Source organism: Crocuta crocuta, unplaced genomic scaffold (genome assembly GCF_008692635.1).
Source record: "Crocuta crocuta isolate KB4526 unplaced genomic scaffold, BGI_CrCroc_1.0 scaffold282, whole genome shotgun sequence".
Lineage (NCBI taxonomy): Eukaryota > Metazoa > Chordata > Mammalia > Carnivora > Hyaenidae > Crocuta > Crocuta crocuta.
The window spans coordinates 4,456,497-4,484,206 of record NW_027529174.1 but is presented as its reverse complement, the minus strand read 5'-3'; the positions used below and the strand labels follow the sequence as shown (position 1 = coordinate 4,484,206).

The window sequence follows — 27,710 nt, the reverse complement described above, 5'->3', positions numbered from 1 at the left end:
TTCATGAGCCGTTTGGTTTTGGCTGGTTTACTAACATCTGCACCTTTACTGACCCACTAACGGGGTGGGGGGGGAGGGAGGACAGAGGGACGGGAAGAGGAAGAAGATGACGACAGACTGGCAGGCAATGAACTAACACAGCCTAGGAGACAGGGCCCCTGGAGCCGCTGAGAAACCCAACAGCGCTGCCTTGCTCCACGCACGGACTCATGGAGCAGAAGAGAATCAGTAGGACCTTCCGGAGCGGAAGAGGCACGTCTTCTCTGCCTCTGTCTGCCCTTCGGTGCAGGGACCCAGAGAGGTTATTCCAGGTGAAAAGTAGAGTAGCGTGGGTGCTGAGATTTTGGGACAACCAAGCTGCCGTTATCGTGTTCACTTATTTTGACATCCACGTGGAGATTGGGATTCCCAGGACACGAGAACAAAGGTCGAGGGAGGAGGGAGGGCAGGCACATTGTATCCCGAGAGAGACGGTTGCTCAGTAAGGCACGGGGCTCTGGGCAGACAGTGGCAGGGAGACATTGGGTGCAGGGCAGGCTGGCATGGGACAGGCCGGTGTCCACCGCGGGCTGCCGGAGCGGGAGCGCTGGTTGCACGAGCTGTCACCAGAGTGTGGCAGGGCGTCCTTGCTGGACAGACCCTCATACCCAGCGGGGGTGGCCCTGGGCCTCACTCACTCAGTAGCTGTGCCTCCGGGAGAGCGTTGGCCTAGTTGCCAAAAGCATAGTGACCAGAGCGGCGAGAAATGGACACGCGCTGACCAGGCCCAACGCAGACTGTTGGAAGAGCAGCCCTCATTCCAGGACGGGGAAAGAGAAAGGCGTTAATGTGGGGCCGTGCAAAAGGCTGCACAGCCTAGAAGGTAACGTAAACGCTTTTCAGACCTCAATCTGAAGAACTTTCTATACCTCAAAGAAATGGAAGAGGTAGAGGTTGATGTTTTTAAATTTTTTTTAATATTTACTTTTGAGAGAGAGAGAGCGAGAGCGAGCAAGCAGGGGGGGAACAGAGAGAGAGGGAGACACAGAATCTGAAGCAGGCTCCAGGCTCCAAGCTGTCAGCACAGAGCCCGACTCGGGGCTGGAACTCGNGCGAGAGCGAGCAAGCAGGGGGGGAACAGAGAGAGAGGGAGACACAGAATCTGAAGCAGGCTCCAGGCTCCAAGCCTCTGTCAGCACAGAGCCCGACTCGGGGCTGGAACTCATGTACTGTGAGATCAGGACCGGAGCCAAAATCTGACGCTTAACCAACTAAGCCACCCAGGTGCCCCAAGGTTGATGTATTTAAACAAGTGAAAAACTAAACACTCTTAACAAATATTCTAAACTGATTAGAATTATGGAAAACTCCTGCCTTCATATACAAAACAGGAAAATAATGGTTGTATTAGCACAATGCTGTTAAAAATAATACTTGTGCTCTGTTTTCCCAATGTGTTTTATGGTTGTCTTTCCACATATTCTTTAATGTTTATTTTTGAGAGAGAGAGAGAGTGAGAGAGAGAGAGAGAATCCCAAACAGGCTCTGACAGTGCAGAGCCTGACACAGGGCTCAATCTCAGGGAATCGCAAGACCATAACCTGAGCTAAAATCAAGAGTAGGATGCTTAGCCGACTGAGTCACCCAGGTTCTTCTCTTTCCATATATCTTTAAACATCACCCAAAGAATAAAGAGTAATGGAATAATTTCAAACTGTTTAATCAAAGGATGTCTTTAATACACAGAAAGTATATTAAAATCACCAAAAGTTCTATCAAAAATGGCTAATATTGAAACACATATTGCAAATGAAAATAAAGAATTGTTTAGTCCCAGTTGTAATTAAAGAAGTAAAATATTATAATTAAAGAAACGACACTGTTCTAGTATTTGATCAACTTAGCATGGATCACATCAAGGGCTGATAGATGGGTTTACAGTGAAACACATGAACTAAAAGCAGATGAAAGTATAAATGTTTGAGATAACAATTCGGCTCATGCATCAAATAATTTTTTAAAAATCTACTTTGAATAAGAAATTCTCAATCTAAGAATTCGGCCTACAAAAGATATATGTTAAAAAGTCTTCATCAGAGGGGCACGTGGGTGGCTCAGTCAACTTTGGCTCAGGTCCTGATCTCACGGTTTGTGAGTTCGAGCCCCACATTGGGCTCTGTGCAGACAGCTCAGAGTCTGGAGCCTGCTTTGGATTTTGTTTCCTTCTCTCTCTTTCTGTCCCTCCCCTGCTCATGCTCTCTAAAAAATAAACATTAAACATTTTTTTTTCAAAAAATCTTCATCACAGATTGCTAGGGATAGAGAAAATTTGAAGATTTATATTGAAGAAAAATGTCCCTATGTCTAGAGAATCATTTAATCTATTAGGACATGTCAAAGTCAGAATAATATGCAGTCTGTGAAAAACATTTTTTTGAGGTATTTGAGTAAAATTATGTAATTTATGGAATTTGTTTTTAAAATTTTTTTAATGTTTCATTTATTTCTGAGAGAGAGAGACACAGCATGACCAGGGGAGTGTCAGAGAGAGAGGGAGACAGAATCCCAAGCAGGCTCCAGGCTCTGAGGTAGCTGTCAGCACAGAGCCCGACCTGGTGCTCGAATCCACGAACCGTGTGATCATGACCTGAGCCGATGTTGGCCGCTTAACCAACTGAGCCACCCAGGCGCCCCTGGAATTTATTTTGAAAATATGCCAGGGGTGCCTGGGTGGCTGAGTTGGTTAAGCGGCCGACTTTGGCTTAGGTCACGATCTCAAGCTCGTGAGTTTGAGCCCCACATCGGGCTCCGTGGTGACAGCTCGGAGCCTGGAGCCGGCTTCAGATTCTGTGTCTCCCTCTCTCTCTCTGCCCCTCCTCCACTTGTGCGCTCTCTCTCACTCATTCAAAAATAAACATTAAAAAAATTTTTTTGAATATTCCAAGAAACAAAAGTGGAGGAGGGGGGTTGGAGATGAAGTAACACTATCAAATGTTTGTAATTGTTAAAATGGGAAAGCTATTCTACTGTTCTCTCTTCTCTTGTGTATGTTTGCAAAACCTACCCTGCATGTTTAAAATTATATTTGTAAAAAAAAAAGTAAATAAAATAGAAATAGGATTAGAATAATGAATGCAAGATAGAAAAGTTGCATATCTATATACACACATATTTGTATAGTTTCTAACCTTTCAACATAGTTCAAGCCTAATTCCATCCCATCATTTCTCATGCATAGTTTAGAGCATAGAGCTGTCCAATAGAAATTTAATAAGAGCCAATAAGTAAAGCTTTCTAGCAACCATATTATATAAGGTAAATTTTTAAAAGCAGGTATTTTAACGTACTTTAACACAGTGTATAAATTAGTACTATTTTTTTGTTTACTTTTGAGAGTGCATTCATGCATGCACGTATGGTGGGGGAGGGGCAGAGAGAGGGAGAGAGAAGCCGAGAAGCCAAGCAGGCTCCGGCCTGTCAGCACAGAACCCGATGAACCAGGAGATCTTGATCAGAGCTGAAATCAAGAGTCAGACACTTAACTGACGGAGCCACCCAGCAGCTCCCAAAATATTACGATTTCAACATCTAAGCAAAAGTGGAGATATTTCACATTCTTTTTTTTATCGTTGGAATCTCCTGTGTGTCTTACATGGTAGCACATCTGTGCTGGGAAGCAGCACATTTCAACTTCCCGTGAGGCTCGTGGCTACCACGGTGGACAGAGTCCAGGGCCAGCCCTCTTCAACCCGTCTCCTTATGTAGTGGGCTCCTGAGCAGTCCATTTTCAAACCAAAGAAACTGGGCTCCCCAGTTTTGCCCCAACCCCCAGCCTGGGCTCTCAGAAGACAGTAGGCCCTGTCAGACAATGCCAGGAAGTTCTAAGGGTCCAGGAATCTGGAAGCTTCTCTTCCTTTCTCATTTCTTCTCTTTCTCCAATCTCCTGCCATGATCTTGGCATGAATTTCTGGCTCCTCAACAGGTCTCTAAGGGACTCTTGTTCTTGTTTTCTCTCCCTCCTTCTGTTGCTCTCATTTTCTATTTTGCACAAAAATGTGCATGTATATACACTGTGGGGACTAAGTTGTGTCCCCCCAACTTCATGTGAAAGTCCTAACCACCAATACCTCAGAATATGACTCTATGTGGAGGTAGGGCCTTTAAGTTAAAGGAGGTCACTCGGGTGTCTCTAATCCAATTGGACTGGTGACCTTATAAGAAAGGAAAATTAGGACACAAAGGTATAGAGGGAAGACCATGTGAAGCCATAGAAAGGAAATGGCCATCTACAAGCCAAAGAGAAGACCCTAGAATAAATTCTTCCTTCATGGCCCTCAACAGAAACCAAGCTTGCTTATGCATTGATCACGGACTGCTAACTCCAGAACTGTCAGGAAACACATTTCTGTTATTTACTCCCCCTAGTCTGCGGGACTAGGTTGTGGTCCCCTCCAACCCCACCCACCAACACAGAGCTTTCAGCCGACTTACTCTTCCTTCCAATAAGTTAAGCTCAACTGGCACTAGTCAAGAATTTCTGTACTTCTGGGGCGCCTGGGTGGCTCAGTAGGTTGAGCGTCTGACTTCGGTTCAGGTCATGATCTCACAGTCCGTGGGTTCGAGCCCCGCATTGGGCTCTGTGCTGACAGCTCAGAGCCTGGATCCTGCTTCAAATTCCGTGTCTCCCTCTCTCTCTGCTCCTCCCCTGCTCACTCTCTGTCTCTCAAAATAAAATAAAGACATAAAAAAAATTAAAAAAAAAAAAAAAGAATTTCTGTACTTCTATCCAGTGAGGAAGGGCTGTGGACATGAGGTAAGGAATACCTTGTGGGTGATAGAATTCTGTTATTTGCAGAAAACTGGGTCAGAAGTCAAAATATGTCACCTGCCCTTTTTCTGCACCAGCTCATTTTGTTTCCCTAAGCAAATCCCTTAATTTCTCAGGGCATCTTCTCATCGATGAAGGGAGAGGCTTCAATGAGACAATCTTTAATGGCTCAAATAAAATCTCAAGATTGTGTGGCTCAGCCTGGTTCAGACACAGGCTCCATATCACATTCTATATCCATAGCTCCCTGAATGAGAGCAGACAGTGGCTGGGATAATATTTAGTTTTCAAAAAAGTTTTAGTTTAAATTATTTTAGCTTGACGCCAGTTGTTTGGTTTTGCCTGCTCTGATGTTTCCCCACCCTGTAAACATATAAGCCTGGGGAGAACATAAAGAGGGGATGAACAAACTCCTAATTGTTGTGTAAACTGTGATCAGGGGTTAAACGTGAGGCTGAAATGCCCCACATTTGTGATACATTTGAACCAAACTGCTGGTGAGCCACAATTTCTGCACTTCATTTTTCTTGATGTTGGACCAGAATGAATGCTTGGAGTTCTAAGAGATCTTAGGACAAGTCCTTCCAGACACGGGTGTTACTGCTCTTTGTTCGATCACAACCACATCCTGGTGATGTATTTATTTCTCTCTCTTCAGGAATGTTTAGGGAACAGACGCAATGCAGTGTCCTTGAGGACTGGAAATCTCTTTCTGCCTTGCTTGTTCTTTTTGCTGCAAAGGAGTTAAAGGGCTCTGCTGCTGTTATGAGGAAATATACAAGCCACATGCTGACACCCCCAGCACCTTAGGGATGTCTGCGAATGAGAAACAAAGGCAACGTTATGTCTAAATAGAATTGTGTAAGGACTTAGGAAAGGGATGGATGGAGGATACAAATACTGTGATCACATTCGGTGTCCTCTTCATGAAAGCACCTGCTGCCACGAGGCCATCAGCAACAGTAGCTGAAAGCCCTAGGAAACTCACCAACTAGAAGCTCTGGAGCTGCCAGACTACAACCAGGATTCTTTTGAAACAAAACATTTGCTTTCCATAAAGATCCCCGCAGAAGGACCAGCTCCCCCAGAGCATAGTACTGTGACAGTCCCCATAGGAAATTTTCCTCGTGCCCGTTGGGGAAGAACATCACCAAAAAGACCATTTGGGGGAGGAAGTTCCAGCCACAGGGGTCAGAATAAACAGTGGAATTCTTGAAAGCCTCCACATCATTCATGCTGGAACATAGGTATCAGAGTCAGCCGTGGAAGAGCCCAGCTTGTGCCCTACCCCAGGCTGATGGGTCTCTGCTGAGGATGCATCTGTGGGCAAGTTCAGGTGCAGCCTTCCCTTGCAGAAGGCTGCCAGGCATCCTCTGCTCCAAACACGTCCCCCTCCGGCAGCCTGCTACACTGATGGTCTCTTCTTCCTTTGGGGTGTAAAGGTCCCATCAGGGGAGCTGGGTTATTAAAGAATAGCAGGAACATTCTCCCTCAAAGACTCTTATTGAACACCTATGCTCCCTACATGCAAAGAGGGCCCCGCATGAGCACAGAGCATGATTTTGTTTATTTAGTGTATCACTTTCTGGGTAGCATAGTTAAGCCTGGCAAAAGCCTGAGCTTTCCCTTTTTAAAAAAATTTTTTTTTTAATTTTAATTTTATTTCTAGGAGAGAGAGAGACAGCGTGAGCAGGGGAGGGTCAGAGAGAGAGGGAGACACAGACTCTGAAATAGGCTCCAGGCTCTGAGCTGGCAGTCAGCACAGAGCCCGGTGTGGGGCTCGAACCCACGAACCGCGAGATCACGACCTAAGCGAAAGTCGGATGCTCAACCGACTAAGCCACCAGGCACCCCATGAGCTTTACCTTTTAATACTCTAGGTGGCCCTGGAAACAGGGGCTGGGGGACTTGGGGGGTTGAAAGGGCCCAGTAGAACGCACTTAGGAAATAGATTTGCCAGAGGAGCTTGTTAAAAATAGAACCTGGGCCCCACTCTCCCCTTAGGAATTAGAGCCCCTAAGAGTAATTCTCAGCGAGGTGCAGTTTTGTTCCCAAGAGACATTTGACAATATCTAAAGATTTTTTGATTGTCACAGCTGGGAGGTTGCTACTAGCATCTAGTGGGTAGGAGCCAGGAGGCTACTAAGCGTCTCACAGTGCACAGGACAGCCCCTATGACAAAGAAGGATCTGGTTCCAAATAGCGATAGGGTGGAGACTAGAAACCCCACTATGTGCTTAGAGGGAGGTCAAGTACCTGTGTTTTTAAACAAGCTCTCAGGAGATTCCAATGCACACTGAGCTTTGAGGTCCTCTGTCCATGCCTTAGAGGCCAGCTGATGATGTCAGGTTGCCAGGACAGTGAGGGTGGGGGAGGTAGACATGGGAGTCTGTGAAATATGCCCCGATTGGTAGCACTGAAGACCATTACGGACTTGGTACAAAGTTCTTCTAAGACAGCGCCTGGAAGACTTCACCAGAAGACTTAAAATGGGACTGTGGGCATGTGTAAGCAGAAGTCTGGTTACTCCGAGCAGGAAGGCAAGGGAATTGAGGAATAGCTGTGCCTCTGAAATATCAGCCTCACTGCCAGTTTCTCCATCATTTCCTTCATGACTTTGTTGATTCTTTGAGAGTGTTTACAAGTCCTTTCCCAGTGCACTATGCTTCTGGGTAAGGTCCGACCTTCAACCTTAAGTGTCAGAAGTTGATAAAAGCGGAGAGCAGGCCTTGTTTTGGTCACTTGGTGTGCAACCTAAGGCTAAGAGAACCTGTCTTTAGAAAAACGGGTGAAAAAGTTCAGGAGAAACATCTCAAATGTCTTCTAGATTGCAGGACACCAGTGTATCAAGAACAAAATGATTTGGGCTCTTTTGGTCTCTGTACCAATACATGCTTTGGCCAGGCTGCTCTCTCTGGGGGTCTCGGTGTCCTTGCCCGTGACAATGCTTGAATTAATTCACTGCAATGCTGTAAGGATTGCTAAGCAAAGGAACAAGAAATGGCCTTTAAAACATTAGAGTAGAAAGAAAAGACTGCGCTTGAGTGTGGAAGGTAAGGAACCAGTAGTGTTAACCTGCTGTAAATGAAAATGTTTTTCTATTAAGTCATGGGTGGAAAAGGTGTGTGTCAATCTTGGAATACAATGAATCCTCATGGCGAAGTCAGAAGAGAAATAGTATTTTCTTTCTGCGTAACTCAAAGGTTTAGACTTTAAGGAACCCAAAGGACATAATCCAAGTTACATGGGACCCACCAATATTGCTGTTTCCACTACAAACGAAGCCTATTTCATTAGGTTATTTAGACTCTGTAAACAGACCACACTTTGTTGTTTGGTTGGTTAAGGCAGGATTCTTTTGGTCCTTTTTGCAAATTCTATTGCAATCAGGATCTTTCTCCTGAAATGCTATTTCTATGACATAAACCCTGCATCCTGATGTAGCTACAATGAAAGATTGCCCCCTCCATTCATAACAGCAATCTTTAATTCTGATTACCTGCAAGGGCATGTGAGAAATCAATCTAATAAAACAAATTGGCCTGTTGCATTGCGAGCGAAATGTTAATTTTTTCCTATTCACAAATACTTTTGGAAACCATATTTAAGTCCTCAGATGTAAATGTTACTATCAGTTATAATAAACAACAACCATGGTGATCTGTTTATAGAAATTGGAGGGGGAGGGCAAGAGCCAAGAAAGGAGGAGTGGACTCAATGATCAGTCCCAGATCCTGAGTCACCTCCCAAACCCAGTGCCGTGAGGATGTCAGGTGCTCCCTAGAAAATCTCTTTTTTAGGCTCTTTTCTTCTTACTTACTTTCATTTCCTTGATTATTTCTCCATCTATTGGCTTTGTTCACGAGCACACAGGGCTGGGACTATCTCACCTTCCATATTTGGCATGGCATCTGATAACGGTTGACCAAGACACCATTACCCCCATTTTGCAGATAGAGAAGCTCCAATGCCAAAGTACTAGACGTCATCAAGGTCACTACCTTGTGGATCGATCCCTTGACCCTGACCTAAATTTTTAAACAAGCATTTTGCAACATCTTTATCATTGTAACTATCTTTATCATTGTTTTCTTGGTTATTCTACCTAACAAGATAGCACAATTTCCCTTATTTAACCATGAGTAGGCAGAAGAATCACATTAATGCAATGCCCTTCATCTGCAAAGGTACTGCCAATATTCAAGTTCAAGTCAAACACTCATGGGAATCTCTTGGGAAATGCCTAATGGAGATTTCCTCCTGCAAATGAAGCCATCCATCATCGTGTGAGGAGGTGGTCACTGCTCTCATCCTTCAGAAGATGATCCTAACACAAAGGGCACAGCCACCAAAGGCGTCCCGTGAGGGACTCTTTCTGTGGAAGGCAAGCACAAAAATGGCCACAGTCAAGTATCTAGAAATGTTACTAAGTGGAATGCTGCCTGGACCACAGGCAGCTCCTGACCTCAGGTTTCCCCGTTCTCCTACACCTTTGTCCAAGAACATAACAGGTTCTGCAAACATGCCTCATGAAAACTTGCTCAGCAGGACCAATTTACCAACTCGGGGGCAGATCTCAGGGCCACTCCATTCCAAGTGCAGCCCTTCTATTTCCACATCACTTATTTACAAAGAGCTCTGCAGATACTGATGTGACACAGCTTCCCTGAATGAAGGCTCTAAATGCCTCTCGAGACCCTTTGATTACACTGAGGAAGCACGAGGTGCTCACGAAAAAAAAAAAAAGTCACTCCTTTGTTTTTCTAGAAGTAGCTGATTCTCTTCCTCTTCTTGCTTCTACACCTAGCGATGCATCAACTTGGTTAAAAGACACCAGCACAGAAGTTGCAGTAGGCTGCATTTCTGACAGAAGGACACAAATAGTAGCATCAATGCAGACTTTCCGCTCTAACCAAGGGATCCTTCTTTTCACTGTTGGTAGCAAAATCTAATGGTCTCTGACATGGTTTTAGCGGTGGTGACTTCCTAGGAAAATCTACATTTTGTTTATTGCTTTGTTTATATCCCAAGCCAGCCATCATCCTGCCATGTCATGAGGTGAAGAGACTCACTTCCAGGTTTATTTTCTTTGCATTTTAAGGTGGTGGTGGGCAAAGTAGACAGAAGTTCCTGTCAAAAGTGATTTGCCTTCGGGGCGCCTGAGTGGCTCTGTCAGCTAAGCATCCGACTTGAGCTCAGGACATGATCTCATCACATGAGTTCGAGCCCCGCATCAGGCTCTCTGCTGACAGACTGCTTCGGTTCCTGTCTCCCTCGCTCTCTGTCCCTCCCCAGCTCGTGCTTTCTGTCTCAAAAGTAAATAAAAACATTAAAAAAATTTTTTTAAGTGATTTGCCTTAAAACAGGCAAAAAAGGTGTATAATTTTTTTAAAGGCTGCCAACTTGCATGAATACCTGGTACTTTTTAGTGGAGTCAAACACCCAGCTGACTAGGAAGACATTATGTGTATGCTTCTAAAAACTTTGAAATGGTACACACCACCCTTAAAGTCCTATGTGTAAAACAGCCCGAGGTCCAACTTTTCTTAATCAACTGAATCTTCTGTTCAAGGGCAGAGTTCCAGCCGTCCCAACGTCCAGGCGTGCACCTGGATGGAAAAGGGAGACATGCTGTAGCCAGTAGCCGCACGCACACAAACACACATACACAGTGAGTAGGTACAGAGGATTGGGATGTGGTCGCTGTTCAGCTTCCTTTAATATTCATGCACCCTCTCTCTCTCTCCATTTTCTCTAACCCACCTTTGTGCCAAACACTCGCTCTGCCATCAGACTCCCAAGACTCTCAGCTCTGCCTGAGCCCCACACCAGTGGGCAGTCCCGGGCACCCTACCTTGTACTGTTCTCCTCCACCTGACAGGAGTCTAGGACCACAAATTATCACACAGCCAAGGAAGAGGAGGTCATTGAAAAACAAGGGATGGTGAGGGGGATGTGATGGGAGCTTTTAATGAAGAGCACTCCTTTCTCATTAAACACACAACCAGATCCATCCAGTCCCTTCTTCTGGGATGATGGTGTGGGGAAGTCGGTGACCTGGGTGAGCGGGGACAGTCTCCTAAGGCTGGGTGGAGCTTGGCTACTATTAGCAGCTGCTTCTCTAATTACTCTGATTTGGAATGTGAACTATTAGAGGACTCTGTAAAGAAATTTGTATAGCAATTGGTTTCAATAAGCTATTGGTTAAATACAAAGATCTCCTTAAAAAACCACCACAGCTGCCGCTGCCACCACCACCACCACCACCATCCCACCCCAAACTCACTTCCAAGGCTGGCACTCAGAACACATCACAAGAGACCATGCTTAACGCACCAGCCTCAAGGGTGGGTGTCTAGCTCGCCCCTGGGTGGGACCCCACCATGCCTGCGTTTTATCCATACTTTCTATGGGACTGCCCACAAAACCACTGGGTTGGGTGGGACCTCAGGTCTTGGGGCCTCAGGGCCAATATCGGCAGCAATAGAAAAACACATCTACCAGCCCTGTCTTCTCTCTAGAACAGCTTTTCTTTACAGTTCTGCTGCATTTGGGGTTCTCCTAACTTCAGGGAGATGCATGGAGGAGGTGGGGGTGAGAGATCAGAACCCCGATGCTTCTTTTCTGAATGGATTAGGATTCCTCTTGGGAAAACCACATTACAACTCAGGTCCAATCAATCTGAAGAAGGCTTTATATTTTAGAAAAGGCAGTCCATCTGCTTGCTCTGCCAGATGCCTTAACCCTCGTATCCGTATCCCGGCATGTGTTTGGTTAAAAGCTCTTCCCCAAACAGCCCACATCTCATGTGACACATCTGGGACTCGACAGCCATGATTGAAAGAGCCTTCAAAGTTGCAGGTGTGCGGCTCACTGGGGACACTACACACAAATTTAAAATGCAGTGGCCATTAGTGTCTAGTCCCGTTATTTTCATGGCCAGGAAAGGCTGGACATGAACGCATGGAAACAAGGGCCCTTTGGGGGGAGAGGGGAAGAAAAGAGAGAAAGGTAACTGAAGACCCTCAACAGGGATGAGATGTTCTATGCAACTTCTGGAAGTAATCAGAGGGAGCAAGCCAAACAGCCCATTACCATTCATGCACAGACAGTTCCACCTGGCCAAGTCCGGGACATCCGAATGCTTGAAGGGGATCCAGAAAGAGGACTAAATCAACTCAGTCCCACTGAAAGCACGGTCAGTTCCAAGGACTTAATCTGCCTTAAAGGTTTTTAAAGCCACACTTTAAATAAGGTAGATTTCCTGACTAAAATTGGATCAGCCGTGTAGCCATCCTGCTACATCAAAAGAGTTCTTGGTGCTTTACAGAAATCAAGGGCTCCCTCCAGCACCAAGGGGACCATAAGGGCCCTGTGCCAAGCGGGGCTGCCAGATGCCCGCGGCCAGGGTCTGGGACTAGAGAAATGTCCATTGCTCCCTTCCCAGAAGCTCTCCAGCATGATTTCCTACCCTTCTGGTCCTGTAATCATGCAGAAATCTCACAAAGTAGGGAAGGGATTTTATCCTCCGTAAAGAGCGGCAGAGTATGCAGATATTCACCCACCCAGTGGTCTGGACTGACCAAATACTCCAGCATTTCCTAGCTCCCCCTTTTCCAATGGCCCTTTAGCTGTTAGAACTTATGAATTTCTCTTCTCGTAGCCTAGGATTCACAGATTCTTCCACTTGCAGAAAATGATTCAGTTCCAACTGGTTTCACTTCTGCTCTGAGCTCTTTAGAGTCTAGGTATATATACGGTCTCCAGATACCAGGACCGCTGTGACCTCAACAGATGCTATCAAAAACATCGTGGGGCGCCTGGGTGGCTTAGTCGGTTAAGCGTCCGACTTTCGCTTAGGTCATGATCTCGCGGTTCGTGGGTTCGAGCCCCGCGTCGGGCTCTGTGCTGACTGCCAGCTCGGAGCCTGGAGCCTGTTTCAGAGTCTGTGACTCCTTCTCTCTCTGACCCTGCTCACGCTGTCTCTCTCTCTCTCTCTCTCTCTCTCTCCTAGAAAAAAAAAAAACATTAAAAAAAAATTGCTTACTGTGGGTTCTAAGATTAAAAGTATGCTCTCTGGAAACAGCAACAACAGCTTCTTGTAAGGTGCAGGGGGAGGCCACCCCTGCAAGGTTGCTCCCGCTTTGCCACCAGCTGCAATGGGGGTTGAATATCTTCCATGCTAGCGTGGGGCATCCGTGACACAGGTGGGCTTGGCCACGTGGTTAAGCCTGGAAACTTAGTTTTCAGCTGCCCCACTTATTTTTGCTCAGGTTACTAATCGGTACCAACTCTAACGCCATTTGAATAAAATAAAACCGGCACAGTAACTACTGGGTTCTTGCTAAGAGCTCCAAATGACAACAGGGCTTTACTTGAATGTACTTCAATACCAGCTTCAAAGTCAAGTGCCACACCAGCTTGTGAAGTTCGTTAAGAATAAGGGTTAGTGCTTGTAAAGCTTGTTAAGAATAAGGGCTAGTGCATTATAAACAGAGCTTTCTGTTGGAGTAGTCATTGGCGCGGAGTGGTTATAGATTTACATATCCTTGCTCATTGAGGTCAAGCATTTGTCTTTAGTAAAAGAAGGGCGTTGGATTATATTCTAAAAATAAATGGCAGGAATGTGTGCTGTGACTTCAGGAGTCTCTAGTGGGAGGGTGGAGGATCAACCAAGGCAGGATACAGATAGCAACTGAATAAATTTCAGAAAAATGCTCTCTAAAATCATGTTGATTTGGCAAAGTCATCCTACAAAGATAGGTTGGGTTGAATAAGATGATTTCCCTGAGGAAAAGAGTGAAAAATTAGTGCCAAACTAATCACATAGTGGAAACTTCTACACTTTGGCAGGATGAGCAACGTGGTGGTTTCTAAAAAGCAGATCAGCATATTCCATTGCTATTTTTCCCCCTGAAATTCATACTTCATAATTCTTTAAGCCCAGCCTCTATATCAAATTTTTAAAAAAGTGGACACCTATCCAATCATGTCCAAAACTTAGATCGCCAAATAGTTCTGAATACCTAAGACAAGAATAAGACACCCAGACAGTGGATATCAATTAAGCTCGGAGGAAAAGAAATAAAAGCAAAAAAACCCAAGTCGAAACAGAAGAATTTAACACTTAGCAATAGCTTTAAAATCCGTAAGCTCACCCTGAGTCATAAAGCATAGGCCAAGAATCTTGAAAGAACGCAGATCTACTAGGTTTTTAAAAGAGGCGAACACAGAGATAAAAATGTTAAGACATGAAAAGCTAAACTCCTTTAAATGTAGAAGCACAAATAAGTGAAATTTTGAGAGTTCTAAACTCATGTGGAGAAGTTCAGACAAAAAATAGGTACAGGCATATTTGGCAAACATGAACGTACATAAATCAGCTGCTCCAGAGGACACATGCCCTCAGGGAATAAGGGAATTTGACTAACATGCTTACCGAACAATGGTGCAGTAAAGATGAATAATTATTTCTGAAAAATTACCTTGCACACAGGGGGAAGTCAGAAGATTGGAAAAAGACCAACATATGATAGTGATATAGAAAGAAAACAGAAAGGGCAGTGAGAAATTCATGTAGGATAGACGTTGTTGCTTGTGGAATAAAGATCAGGGCAGCAGAATTCAGATGGGTCAGGATACCAGGGATGGATAAACAAAGAATGAGCTGCATTTAAAGCACCATAAACATGTTTAGGAGAGACTCTTTTTTTTTAAATTTCTAGGAGAGAGAGAGAGAGAGCGTGAACAGGGGAGGGTCAGAGAGGGAGGAAGCCACAGACTGAAACAGGCTCCAGGCTCTGAGCTGGCAGTCAGCACAGAGCCCGACGCGGGGCCCGAACCCAGGAACCGCGAGATCATGACCTAAGCGAAAGTCGGACGCTTAACCGACTAAGCCACCCAGGCGCCCCTAGGAGAGACTCTTGAGGACTTCAATATTGTTCTTCTGCTAGTTAAGAACATAAAGGTATGGGGAGAGGGCATGGTGCTGAACACGCGGTGGGTCTTGGGAAAGATTCTACTTTCTCTCTCAGTCCAAAGATGCCTCCAAACAGAGGCTGAAAATGGATGGAAATTCCAAGCAAACAAAATGTTAAGCCCAGTCACAGAGAAGTGTTCCAAGAGCAGGATCTTAATCTGCCATCACATCAATACCTTGACTCGATACCCTGATGGAGGACCCAGGACAGCGTGTCACGAAATTTATGTAGGATCCTCATGTGGGAAGCAGCACAGAAGACCCAAGACTGGAAGAAGGAAGAAAACCAGGTTAGACGGACACATCTGCGAATGGAATTCACTGGAAACAGATGAACAGGCTGGAGAAACTTAGCAATTTAGAACCATACTGGGAGCATGTGACCCGGAGCTATGTTGAACCAGGTGAAAGTCCTCCCCCACCCTCCTTCAGAAATCATCTAGCCAGGGTGAAAGCGGAAGTGGCGGGAACTCGCCTTCACCCAGCCTGGCCAGGCGCCAGCTCCTTTTCCATGGGCCTCGCTACTCATGGGAGTCCTGTGCTGTCTGAATCCTCATTCCTGCTCCACAGAGGAGACAGCAGAGGCTGAAGGACGTTAAGGCCACATAAGGAGACATGGAGCAAGGCAGGGTCAGATCTAGAGTCTGCAGAGAGGACAGTGACTCCGAACTCATGCTCTCTGGTATCAGGCACCCTCACAGCCCCCTTCTTCAAGTTTCTGCTCAAAGGCAGAACAAATGTTTCTGCTCAGAGGTCTTCTTGCAGAAGTAAACCAGGGTCGGGGACACTGTTTTCCTTCATATCACTTATTTCCATCTGATATGCTAGATGTTTGCTTGTTTATGGCCCTCTCATTGGAATATATACTCACTGCAGGATCCTCAGAGCCTCAGAACCTGCTAGAGGTTTCATCGGTACTTGATAAATACCGGTTATTAAATTATACACTCCCTAGGAATAAGTGCTTTCTTTTAACTAATTCATCTACCAGTGGGTTGCCTGGCTTGGAAAAAAAAATCACTTACAAAACACTCAGAGGGGAAGAATTCTAAGGAGTGGGAAAGGTCTTCCTGGAGTTTTTCCAAAACATTGATTTATTTCTACTGGACGACGCAATCTGTTTCTGTAACATACTGATTTCATGAATAGAAGTACCCTTCCTTTGTTCAATAGTAGACAAAGAATCTGAAGGGGAACCAAACCACTGAACTCCTTTGGGGTCCACATCTCAATCCAACCCCACCAACCGTACCATGAAAGGAAGAGGAAAGATGGATCTACATACAAAGAAGCCAACAGAAAGTTGAGAAGTCAAGTTGTCATGCTTTCTTTAATGATACTAAAGCAACTGACTAGGGATTGAAAAGAAAAACCGAATGGACCACATTTCTCCCAGAACAACCTAAATTGTCTGGCTATCTGGTAATGAAAGAAACAATGCCTAGGTTAGAGAGCTCACTTTTTCTTAGTCTCACTTACCCTCCCTTGATCCATTTTTGATCCCTTGACACCATTCCTGCCTAGCTGCCATTTAGAGTTTTAAATTGTCTGAAGCAGGTCATAAGTATTTGGGGGCTTTTTAAGGAGAGTCTGCATCTCTCAAGTGTTTAATCATTCTTTTGTGACGTTAAAGGAATTCTAATTGTCTGAGGAGGCTGGGCTGCCCTCTGGAATAGAACCAGAGGCTGCAAAAGAGGGATAGTCAGCAAATTGTCTTGAGCAATCGGACACCCTCGCCTAATATCACATGGGTCTCTTTTCTAAAGAGAAAGAGTTTGCAGAGAGCAGAGAAAGGGGGGTGGCTTGTAGAGTAGAAAGGAGGAAGCAAACATAGCTAACATTGGTCAATGATGCCATGTGCCAGGCATAGCACCGAGGCTGCATATGCAGGAGCTCGGGCAGCCCTTACTGCCACCACAAGGCTGAGCTCAGAGAGGTTATAGCAGCTGCCCGAGTACGGGCTGGCTGGTTCTGAAGCCCACGCTCATGATCTAACGCTACACAACCCGCATGTTCCTGATGACACTGCAGATCCTCACAAGGTTTGTGTCATGGGGGAAGGGACTAATACTTTTTTTTTTTAATATGTATTTTTAAAATTTATTTCTGAGAGAGAGAGACAGCGTGAGCAGGGGAGGGTCAGAGAGAGATGGAAACACAGAATCTGAAACAGGCTCCAGGCTCCGAGNGAGAGAACCTCAAGCAGGCTCCACACTGTTAGTACAGAACCTGATGCAGAGCCCCAGCCCACAAACCAGGAGATCATGACCTGAGCCGAAGTCAAGAGCTCAACCGACGGAGCCAGCCAGGTGCCCCGGGGACTTCAACTTTCGACAGTCGTCCAGATGTTTTTTCTATTAAAACTACAGCATTTTGGAGGAAAGGATTATTACAGATGCATTTGCAACAGAATCCCTCCGATAGCCTCTTCATTCATCAATTAGCTCTGGAGGCCAACGAGCTTTTTTGGCTAAGCCCTCTTCTGCCTATTTCAGTGGGAAAAAAATATACATGCTAGAAAGTGCCATCTCCAGCATAATTTTCACTGGCCAGAGAAACTACATGAATATTTTGCCTAGAAAAATGTCGTCTATAAAGCAACTTACTTTTTTTGGTGCAGAATCCATCTCAGTCCCCCAACCTGGCCCTAGTGAATTACAAAGACCTTTAGCAACTCAACACCTACCCCCAGCAAAACCATCCTCACAGTGACTAAGGGAGATGCTGTAGGGGAAGGGCGGGGGTGGGGGGAAAGCCCTGGTCCTAGAATCAGGATGCCTTTGTTCCAGGCTGGCTGGGTCATCTAAGAGAGCATCCCAACCTCGATGAATCTTAGTTCTCTCATCAAGAAGATGGGGATTCACTGCATTTACTGTGAAGTTCAAATGAGATCATTTGCCTACCATTACCACACCTAGTGTTTACAGCGCACTTGAGATATTCCAGGGCTCCACTAAGTCCTCCATCTGTAGATTTCATTCTTGCCCCATAAGGTAGGTGCTGTCAATAAGAGCTCAGCTTTAAGGATGAAAAACTTGCGGCCCAGATGAGGGGAATTAATTAATCTCTCCAAGTTTACATAGCTGGAAAGTGAGGCAGCAGCATTTGAACTCAGATCTGAGAGACTTCAGAGGCTCCCTTTTTAATTACTACAAGCTGAAGCTTGTAACTGTTCATGATTGGGTTCAGCCCTGCCTCTCTGCCATCATCTACTGGATATGAAATCACTGGAATGCCATATTCAAATATACAGCTTTATTACTAGCAAGGGGCCCCAGTTTGCATTTGTACAAAATTGGTCAAGGAAGTCCCAGGAGAGTGTTCTAAGCATGCCTGTCTGGTGAGCTCCCTTCAGAGGACACTCAGTCCCTAATAGGCGATGTGTGTGGTTACACACACCACTGTAGCACATCGATACTACTGCTTTGGCCAAAGCAGGTAGTTTAAAATGTTAATAACTAGCTCTAGCTTTATGGTTTCATGAGGATACATGAAAATAAAGGAGTTCCCATTTTCCTCCTCAAAGGTGCCATGACATGCTCAAGGTCTACACAGATTGTTACTGACAGGCTGCATCATTTGGGTAAATTACTGTGCCTCAATTTCTTCTCTAAAAATAGGAAGACTGGGCCAGATCATCTCCATTGCTTCCTTTGGCTCTAAAAAATGGATGGTTCTGGACCATAGACTCCACCAGCCAAGTAACATGTTGGATGAGCTCTTCCTCTTCACACTGGGGGACGGGGAAGATGGATAGCAAACAGGAAGTAGGAGCTGTGGTATCAAGGTAACAAGCAAGGTCAGTAAGTGGCAAAGAGAGACACTGGGGAGAAGAATGAGAGACAGTAGAGAGAAGGGGGTGCGGGAAAGGACCCACCCCCGAGAGGAGTGGCTCTCATCCACCAACAATGGCTCAGTCCCCTCCCAGGCTTTACCCTGAGACATGGGACATGCTCTCTCAGCTAAGTCACTTACCAACCTCACCAGTGGAGGGAGAGAAGAGAAAGGGACTGTGTGATTTCAGCAATTCCATTTTCTTGATTTCAGCCCACCTGTGCTCACTGTAGATGGAGTTTTACTATCAAATTTCATTAAATCAAAGACTCCCTCTATTGTAGAATGCACCATTATTTTAAATATTACCAAGAAAAACACTGCCCGTTATTTTTGTATAGCACCACTGATAAGATGCAGCCTGCCGTCAGAATATTCACTGTTTCAGAATTGATAAAGTACACTCTTAGAACTACTGCTATTAATAAAACCTATAATTTAAGGGTTTGCCACATATCAGGAACTGTATTACATGCTTTACACAATCTCACTCAATACCTACCACAACCTGTGAGGTAGGGGCTATTATCCCCATTTACAGATGAGAAGAACTCAGAGAGGCTAAGTAACTTGCCCCAGGTTGCCCAGCTGGTAGAGACGGAATAGGAACCTGAGTCAGCCTGACTCCAGAGCACCTGCATTTAGTCCCCACATTCTCTCACCTCCGACTTCCCAGTGGTGGGCCATTTGATGATGGTCCTCAGAAAGATGAAGGGACTTAATCATTGTCTTGGGGCCCCACCTTCTCCTTCTCTTACCTGAGGTAGAAACGCTAATGAAGAAGATGGAGAAGTGGCCACAGGTACCTCCTTGGCCCATGGGGCATTTGCAAACCTCTTAACTCTGGACATGGAAGAGTTAAACACAAGAAAAGTGGGCACCAGAATTCCCATAGTTGGTTCTATGTGGAAACCGAGAAGTGGGGGCACACAGACTGTAGGTCATTGCTCACACAGGAAGGGGAGGGGGGGTTACTGTAAGACTGATGATTACACCTCAAGGCATGCAGGAGCCCTCCCAGGACTTGACTGGGGACCTAGCCAGGAGGAATTCATGACTGTGTCTTAAAAAGAAGACTTGTCAAACTCTAAGTCCTTCAGGCTTCACAACCCTGGCCACCCCTCCAACCCCAGCCCCAAGCCCTCCTCTTGGGGTTTATGAAAACAGTTACGGTTGAGAGTGGAGGAAGCTGGGAGAGTCGAGTCCACATGGGCCACACGAAGAAGCGATGGTCCAAAAAAGGGAAAAATGACTAAGAAAAGATGTCTGGTTCTTTGGCCCACAAGTTTTCGTTGGCCTGCAAAAATGGGCCATTTCCTGCCCTATTCCAAGGCCAATCCCACAGACTGGCAGTGGGCAATTTACCCTGTTTACTTTGGAGGGGTGGGGTTCTAATGGCAGCAAGGCCCGGGTACCCATGACTCTGCGTGGTCTCCAAAGCGCAGACACCCATGAGGGATGTGGGAGGGTGTAATAGGACTCTTATGTAGACTTTATCCCTTACCAGTATTTGTGTTGGGTTTTCTAATGGGTAGAACACAATAATACAGGTGTAAGTAGATATACATTGGATGGACATATGGACAAATTCCTTCACGGATACAAGTCTGTGATCAAGATTGTAAGATTTTCACCCTGGGGAGAAGATACTCCCTCATGCTCTTTAAGTTCACCTCAAAGCTCTGGGTGACAAAATCATTAAAAAAAAAAAACACTCATTTTGGTTAAAGAAGGCCTTGGATCTTGCCTTTACATTTCCTTTCAACTTGATAGTAAATTAATTACCTTTTCTCTTTTTTCCAGCTACTACCTAGTACTAGGAGTTTGCCAAAGCTATATTCTTCAAATTTTATTTCAATAACTCCTCTTTACATTAATGGAGGTGGGGGGGGGGGGGATTAAGAGATAGGGCAACCAATTGCAATGTGTAGGCCTTATTTAGCTCATGATTCAAACAGCCTGTAAGAAGACAAGACAGGAAATTTGAGCTGCCTGGACATTTGATATTAAGGAACAAACCATTTCCGGTGTGATATTAGTGTTATGGTTAAGAATGTCTACCCTTTAGATAGAGATACCAAAAAGTCTACAAATCAAATATGGTGTTTGTGATTTGCTTCAAAACTCAAGGATATAGGCGAGACAAGATACCCATGACTTGTTATTTAAGATGGGGAATAGGATACATGGAGATTCGCTCTACTTTTTTCTACTTTTGCGTGGAAATTTCCTTATAAGAAGTTAAAATGAAGGAAATAAAATCAACCAAACATGAAGCAATCAGGGGGTCCCAATGTGAAAGAAATCCTCGCTTTGTGGGTCATTCACCCGACATAGTCATGTGACCCAAAGAAAGGCAAGCACAATTTGCCAAGCATTAGAGGGAGATCTTGAAATGCCTAGGGTTTACGCTATAGACCAGAAAGTGAATGGTTTAGAACTGGAGTTGCTTTACTGCTGGCAAAAGAGAACTTGCTGATTCTCAATGTGAAAAAAAAATAAGACCATTAAATAGGATCCCTGTGAAATTTGGATATCAAAGAAAGATGACAAAGCAACATTTTGAGGAGTTAAGTGTAAATGAACCACGAACACGCGGCTTCAATTTTCTTCCAAATACACACGTCTGTAGATTTAAGGAAAAATGTTCTATTAAACATGTGCTAAACTGTAATGCTTCGAAAGACACGGAGAGTCATTGAACCGAATGGGCTCTGGCTTTGCTCCCCCAGATTGGACCTGGTTCCTCTCCATTGGCATAAGACTGCTCTATCTCACCCCATTTCCTCTGTAAACTCCACCTCCTTCCTTCCAGGTCTAATCCAAACTGGACTTCAGATTCTCAAAACATAGGACAAGAACAATCCAGGGATCAGCAATTTTTTACCCTTTTTCCGTTTTGAAGAGAAGGCAGCAAATTCTTGGAGACCCAACTCGGAAAGTGTTTACTGGCAAACCCATAAAGCTCACTCCGTTGGTTTCAACTTGGAAAGTGTGGGAGTAGTTAACACAGCGAAGTGCAGAGGAAATGGGGGCTGAGGTAATCCCCCTGTGCTCCCCTCCCTCCTCACTCTTGCAAGAGCGAGCCCAACTGCAACCATCTAGAGGAGCCTCCTGCACAGCTCTGCGTGGTGCTCAGCTTTTAAAGAGGCTGCTCTCCCCGGCTCTGCGGCCCAGGGCCCAATACCCAGCCCATGTCTGCCTGAAGTCAGCAGGGAGAAGAGAAGTTACTAGGGCCCGGGGCTGCTGCACAGCCTTGACCTAAAGAAAGGGAACTCGAGGAGCTGGACCAATGGCCAGATGAGCGCCACCCCAGACTAAGGCAGACAATCCTCACTTGAGTGCCCGGATGCCCAGCTGGGAGTGATTTAAGATGCTCTTTGGCCTGCAAGCCCCAAAGTGGAGGTTTTTGCTGCAGGAAGATGGTGCAGTTTGTCAGGCGTGTGTTTGCAGGTTGGTTTGAGAGAGTTCTGCTGGGGAGGTGGTGGGTGTTTGGAGTCCTTGGACTCAAGACTTTTGGTGGGTGTTCTGTGTCTCTGAAGGCCGAGCCCTGCCCCACCACCCAGGAATGACGCACACCAGGCTCCTTAAAACTCCAGCTGCTCCTGGCAGTTTTCAGGAGGCCTCCTCTGTCCAGAGCCCCACATGGTTCAAGCTACAAAATCGGAGTCCCTCATCTTCACTTCCCAAGCACAGAACTCCAGGCGGAATAAACTTTTCCTGCTTAGAACCGCTATCTCTATTGGTGTCCGACTTTCTCCCTCCAGATGCTGGCACGAACACCGTTCACGGATAGGCCACTGACAAACCCACAATATTCGGACATGCGCTAGAAAGACAGCCAACGTTTCCTGACGTCCTGAGAAGTCACACAGCTACGACACTAGCACTAGCCTACAGTGACCATGCCTGCCTCACTGGTAGCCACAGCCCTAAAACAGAGGAGTTTCCTGCTTTGAAAAGCGGGACTCGAGAGCCACCCAGACTTACCCCAGGGGCTCACACACCACTTCCAGCACAACAGGACGTGGAAAGTATTTTCTGAGGGTGTCAGGAGCTGCAGGTTGTAACGGTGGGAGGAAGAGGAGCAAAACTTTTCAGTTTTTTCTGTAAATGGCTTTTGAGAGCTGGGTGTGTATCCTAAAATGCATCTCACCACCCACCAGAGTTTAAGGTTTCTTCCTGGGATTCTCGCTAAACGAAATATGCAGAGAAATGTTACAGCCGTCACAGGAGATCCGTGACCAGAGGGGTGCCCACTTTTGTTACTCCGGCATGGCCAAGCGCTTTGTGCAACACTTGAGGTGAGGCTGTCTCTCCTCGATACTCCCTTCCCCGGAAACCAAACCAGGGTCTCTTTATCAGACCTTGCGATATTTAGGAGTTGCCCGAGATAAGAGTCACGTCTGAGTCATGTCACTCAGCTTAAGTGAAGCCTGAAGCGTGCATAAATGAACATCTCTCAAGCTCTCCCTTGGAGGACTCACTGGGTAGAGGAGACAGGCAGGAAAGCTGCTGGGGACACAGAGCAGACGCGGAGAGTGGAGGGCAGGCAGGGCGAGTGGACATCCCAGCTGCAGCTAAGGGCACTCGTATTGCAGTGTGTCCATAAGGATCACCTGAGGATGAGGATCACATGCTGCTGAGGGCAGCATGAAGGATCCAGAAGGATCACCTGGGGAGCTTAAGAATGAAAACAGATGCACCCCTGCCAAATGTTTCTGTCTTAGTAGGTTTTAGAGCCCGCGTATCTGCATTTTAAAAAAAGCCGTCAGCTCTCATGTGAGTGGTCCTCAGAACCCATGATGCTCTGAAGACTTGACCCATATGTCCGCCCACGTGCAGAGCTGCAGGGAGGCCCAGAGAGATGAGAAGGCCATATCGATGCTCAGGCCTGAGACTGAAAGTCTATTTCCTACATTCACTTTGGGGGTTTAGGAAATTCAGAGAGTTTGCAGAAGTGTGGGGGTGAGGACCCTTGAGGAAGGGGAACTCAAAAGGAGCCGGGCCAAGGGCCAGATGAGCGCCACCCCAGTAAGGCAGACAATCCTCACTTGACTGCCCAGAATGCCCAGCTGGGAGTGATTTAAGACGCTCTTTGGCCTGCAAGGCCCAAAGTGGACGTTGTTCTGCAGGAAGACAGGCAGTTTGTCAGGAGCGTGTTCTGCACTTTATGCCCTCTGACGCTGTGGGGCGCTCTTGCAGGCCCTGAGCACAGTCCTCCTTGCCCTGTCCCTAACCTGTGGGCTGCGATTCCACATCACATGCCCTGGCTTCGGGCTTCTTCTGTGGAACTCACTGTCTTCTGCATCAAGGCAATAGGGGACAATGGACAGTTTAAAGATGGAGCTGCCCAGGGTCATACACTGTTGACTTTCGAGGCCAAACTGGTCAGGCAGAAGTGATCTGCTGAATTCAACAAAGGGTTTTTGTTTTATTTTGTTTTACACTGAATTGGAATACTTTTAGACATTATACATATATAATATGTATTGTATATAATATAGGAAAAATATATACCATAACATATTCTATATTATATACATATGTATAATAATATATATTTTATTATAAATCATGTCTAAAAACATTCACATCACACACACACACACACACACACACACACTGCAGTTGATCAGAGGCCTCAACCCTTCCTTCAGTCTTATACATGAATGATTCGCATGTTTATATAACTCCTGCCTGGTTCCCGTAGGCATTTGAGTTTGCGACCCTCAGGGCCACATGCTGTAATTGACACTGTTTACTGGATTAGTTTCAAGTTTCCAGCTGGGTTCTGGGGAAACAGGACTCAGACGGAGAGAGGCTTGGCCAACCCAGGAGGGTCTCTGCGGCTGCAAGCCCAGAAACTCCGGTCCAGCTCACCCAAGGCCAGGACGCCAAAGCCCAGACAAGGGTAGTGGGGGCAGGCTGGCTTCCCAGTGCTTTCCGAGGAATCCACCCAGCTCAGCCTGCCTTCAGGACCCCAGGGGCCTGTGGCAGTGAGAGAAGCGTCTCTTCATCTCAGGAACATGCAGCCACCACCCCATGCCCCCCACCTTCCAACAACAGTGAAGGGGCCCAGAACTCCTATTTACTGCTCTCCACTGTTGTGTCTCACAGCTCTGGTGACAAGCACAGCCACACTGCACCTGCACTTTCTGCAGTGCCATTTACTCTACCTGAAATGCTTTCTCTTTCCATCCGTGTTTCTGCCTGATCCTTCCCTCATTACTTCAAAAATCCAGCTCAACTCCCCAACTTCCCCAGTTGTATTCCCTGCACAATTTCATGGAAATGGGACACCTCCACCTCCTCTCGACTTATTCCCTGCCTTACTTTTTAAAGCTCTTTTGCCTTGGATCATTATTAATATATCTTATGTGCATAAGTTTCATCTTCTCAATTGAACTGTCAGCTCCTTGAGGGTGGGTCTCATACCCGATTTCTTACCACCTGTATTGCTTAAAGCACCACCACAGCACCTGGATGTGTCATTAATTCACTGATTAGTTCATTACCACACTAGCAGTGCCAGGTAATAGCTACACAGAATTCTCTCCTAGATCATCATCCCCAGGGACTGGAAACTCCCAGAAAGTTCTGGCAAATTCATCTGGGAACGCTGTCTTGGCAATTTCTTGGTGTTAGGCGTCCTTGATTGCTTCACATTTTGGAACAGAAAAGTTGCCTTGACTCACGTACTTGTAGGAAAGAAAACTGATAAGCCAGTAGGAAGAGCCTTCCCTGAATAAGGCTGCGAAACTGAAAGTAACTTAGCGGAAAGCCTCCCCAGTAGCCCAGCAGGGGAGGGGGGCTGAGTGGTGGCCTCTCAAAGATGTGCACGTGGAACTGGTGAACATTCATCTTATTCAGAAAAAGATGGAATTCAGTTAAAGATCTCAAGATGAGATCATCATGGATTATGCAGGTGGGCCCTAAATCCCATAAGAAGTGTCCTGATAGGAGGAGGGGAAGGCATGGAATTGGAAAGGACACACGTCGAAGGTCATTGAAGACAAAGGTAGAGATTGGAGTTGTGTGGCCACGAGCCAAGAAATGGCCGTGGCCACCAGGACCCAGAAAGGGCAAGGGAGGCTTCTCCAGTACAGCCTTCACAGGGAGCGTGGTCCTGCTGAAGCCTCGATTTCAAGCCTCTGGCCTCCAGATCTGTGAGAGAATAGACCTCTGCTGTCTTCACTTACAAACCTGCCGTCGCTGTCCCAGCAGCCCCAGGAAATGAATACAGCCGTCACCAAGGATAGCAGGCGAGGGCGGGGCAGAGCACTTGGGCACTCGATTTCAGGGACACCATCAAGGGAGGAGACTTTCCACGATCCCGAGTAGCTCTGCCGTTGTATTTTTTTCTAGAAAAGCTTCTACATGCCATCATTACCCCAGAGAGGCTCCCCATTCAGGCTTAAGCCTGGCATTTCCCTGTTGAACCTTCTTATCTACGGAACCTTCTTCCAAAAGGATGGGACCAGCTAACCCTGAAATGCAGGGTCCTCACAGTGAATCCTCCGCCTCCAAGGACCTAGGTCATTTGTTCTCTCCTCTATTAAGATTCATTGAGGCTCTGCTATGCTATGCAAATTGGTTAGTCTGGCTAATTATAAAAAAGACCCTGGTTATTTCCATATACATTCAGGAGCCAGGGTTACTTCTACCTAAATATGACTGGCTGAGCTTTCCTAGTCTGGGATCTATGAATTCTTTATTTATTTAATGTTTATTTATTTTTGAGAGTCAGAGAGAGTGAGAGCAGGGAAGGGGAAGAGAGACAGAGGAAGAGACACAGAATCCGAAGCAGGCTCCAGGCTCTGAGCTGTCAGCACAGAGCCCGACGCGGGGCTCGAACTCACAAACCATGAGATCGTGACCTGAGCCAAAGTCGGATGCTTAACCAACTGAGCCACCCAGATGCCCCTCTCTCTCTCTTTTTTTTTATGCTTTATTTATTTATTTTTTTTGCGATAGAGCACAAGTGGGGATGGGGCAGAAAGAGAAGGAGACAAAAGACCTGAAGCAGGATCTGCACTGACAGCAGAGAGCCCGACGTAGGGCATGAATTCTCGAACCACGAGATCATGACCTGAGCCCAAGTCTAATGCTCAACCGATTGAGCTACCCAGGCACTCTTGGGCTCTATGAATTCTAATCAGACTTTAACTTACACATAAGCCAGCCCTTGCTATTTTTACCTGTCTAAAAAGTTAGCAAGGAAGAATACATTTTTAAAAGGTTTTTATTTTTGAGAGAGAGCATGCAAGCAGAGGGGGAGGGGCAGAGAGAAAGGGAGACAGAGGATCTGAAGCAGGCTCCGAGCTGCTGACAGCAGCAAGCCTGATGAGGGGCTCGAACTCACAAACTGTGAGATCATACCCTGAGCCGAAGTCAGACGCTCAACTGACTGAGCAACCCAGGTGCCCCAGAAGAATACATTTTTGTAAATGCTCCAAACACTGAGGCACCCACCACAGTGCTTTGTATATGTTTGCTAGAAGCTGTTCACATCCACGTGCAATACTTTTAAAGCTTACTAACAAGGGAGGGCCAGAAAAATATCCGCATAGGGTTTGGGTACATGAGTGATTTCCTCTTATAAAATGGACATGGGTCATATAAGAAAATGTCTTTATTTTTTAGAGAGGCACAGTGAAGTATTGAGTGGTGACATGTCATGACTACGATCTACTCCAGACCACTTCAGCAAAAAATAAAATAAATGAGGCAAATGTGCAAAATAGTAACCATGAGACCGAGGTGGTGGAGTCTGGGAGCTCGCTGCCCAGCTCCTTCCACTCGCCTGTGAATTTGAAAATGGTCAGAACCAAAAATACAATGGATGTGTAATTTTTTACATTTAGGGTTCTCTTCCTGCTGTACGGATGCCCTATGTGTTTGCAGGTGTGCAGGCGGATTGTCTCAGTTTAGGGAGGTGTCTTCTCCTATTTGAAGTGCCCCAACGGCGGCTGCAGATCTGTGCCTGCAAGCTCGGTTCTTAATTGCTCTCTGGTTCTATTTATGGAAGGAAGAGAAGACACATCTATTGAGAAAAAGTGGAATACAAAAAAAAAAAAAAAAAAAAAG

At 46.0% G+C, this 27,710-nt stretch overlaps 1 protein-coding gene and 1 long non-coding RNA gene across 3 annotated transcripts in view; one reads left to right on the top strand and one right to left on the bottom strand.

Moving 5' to 3' along the window:
• Positions 1-27,710, bottom strand: part of LNX1 (ligand of numb-protein X 1) — a 121,607-nt gene that overhangs the window by 66,738 nt on the left and 27,159 nt on the right. The window lies entirely within an intron of this gene.
• On the top strand, positions 326-6,289 carry LOC144226387 (uncharacterized). The gene is made up of 2 exons (XR_013333621.1): positions 326-862; positions 5,466-6,289. It is a non-coding gene; the product is annotated as an uncharacterized LOC144226387 (long non-coding RNA).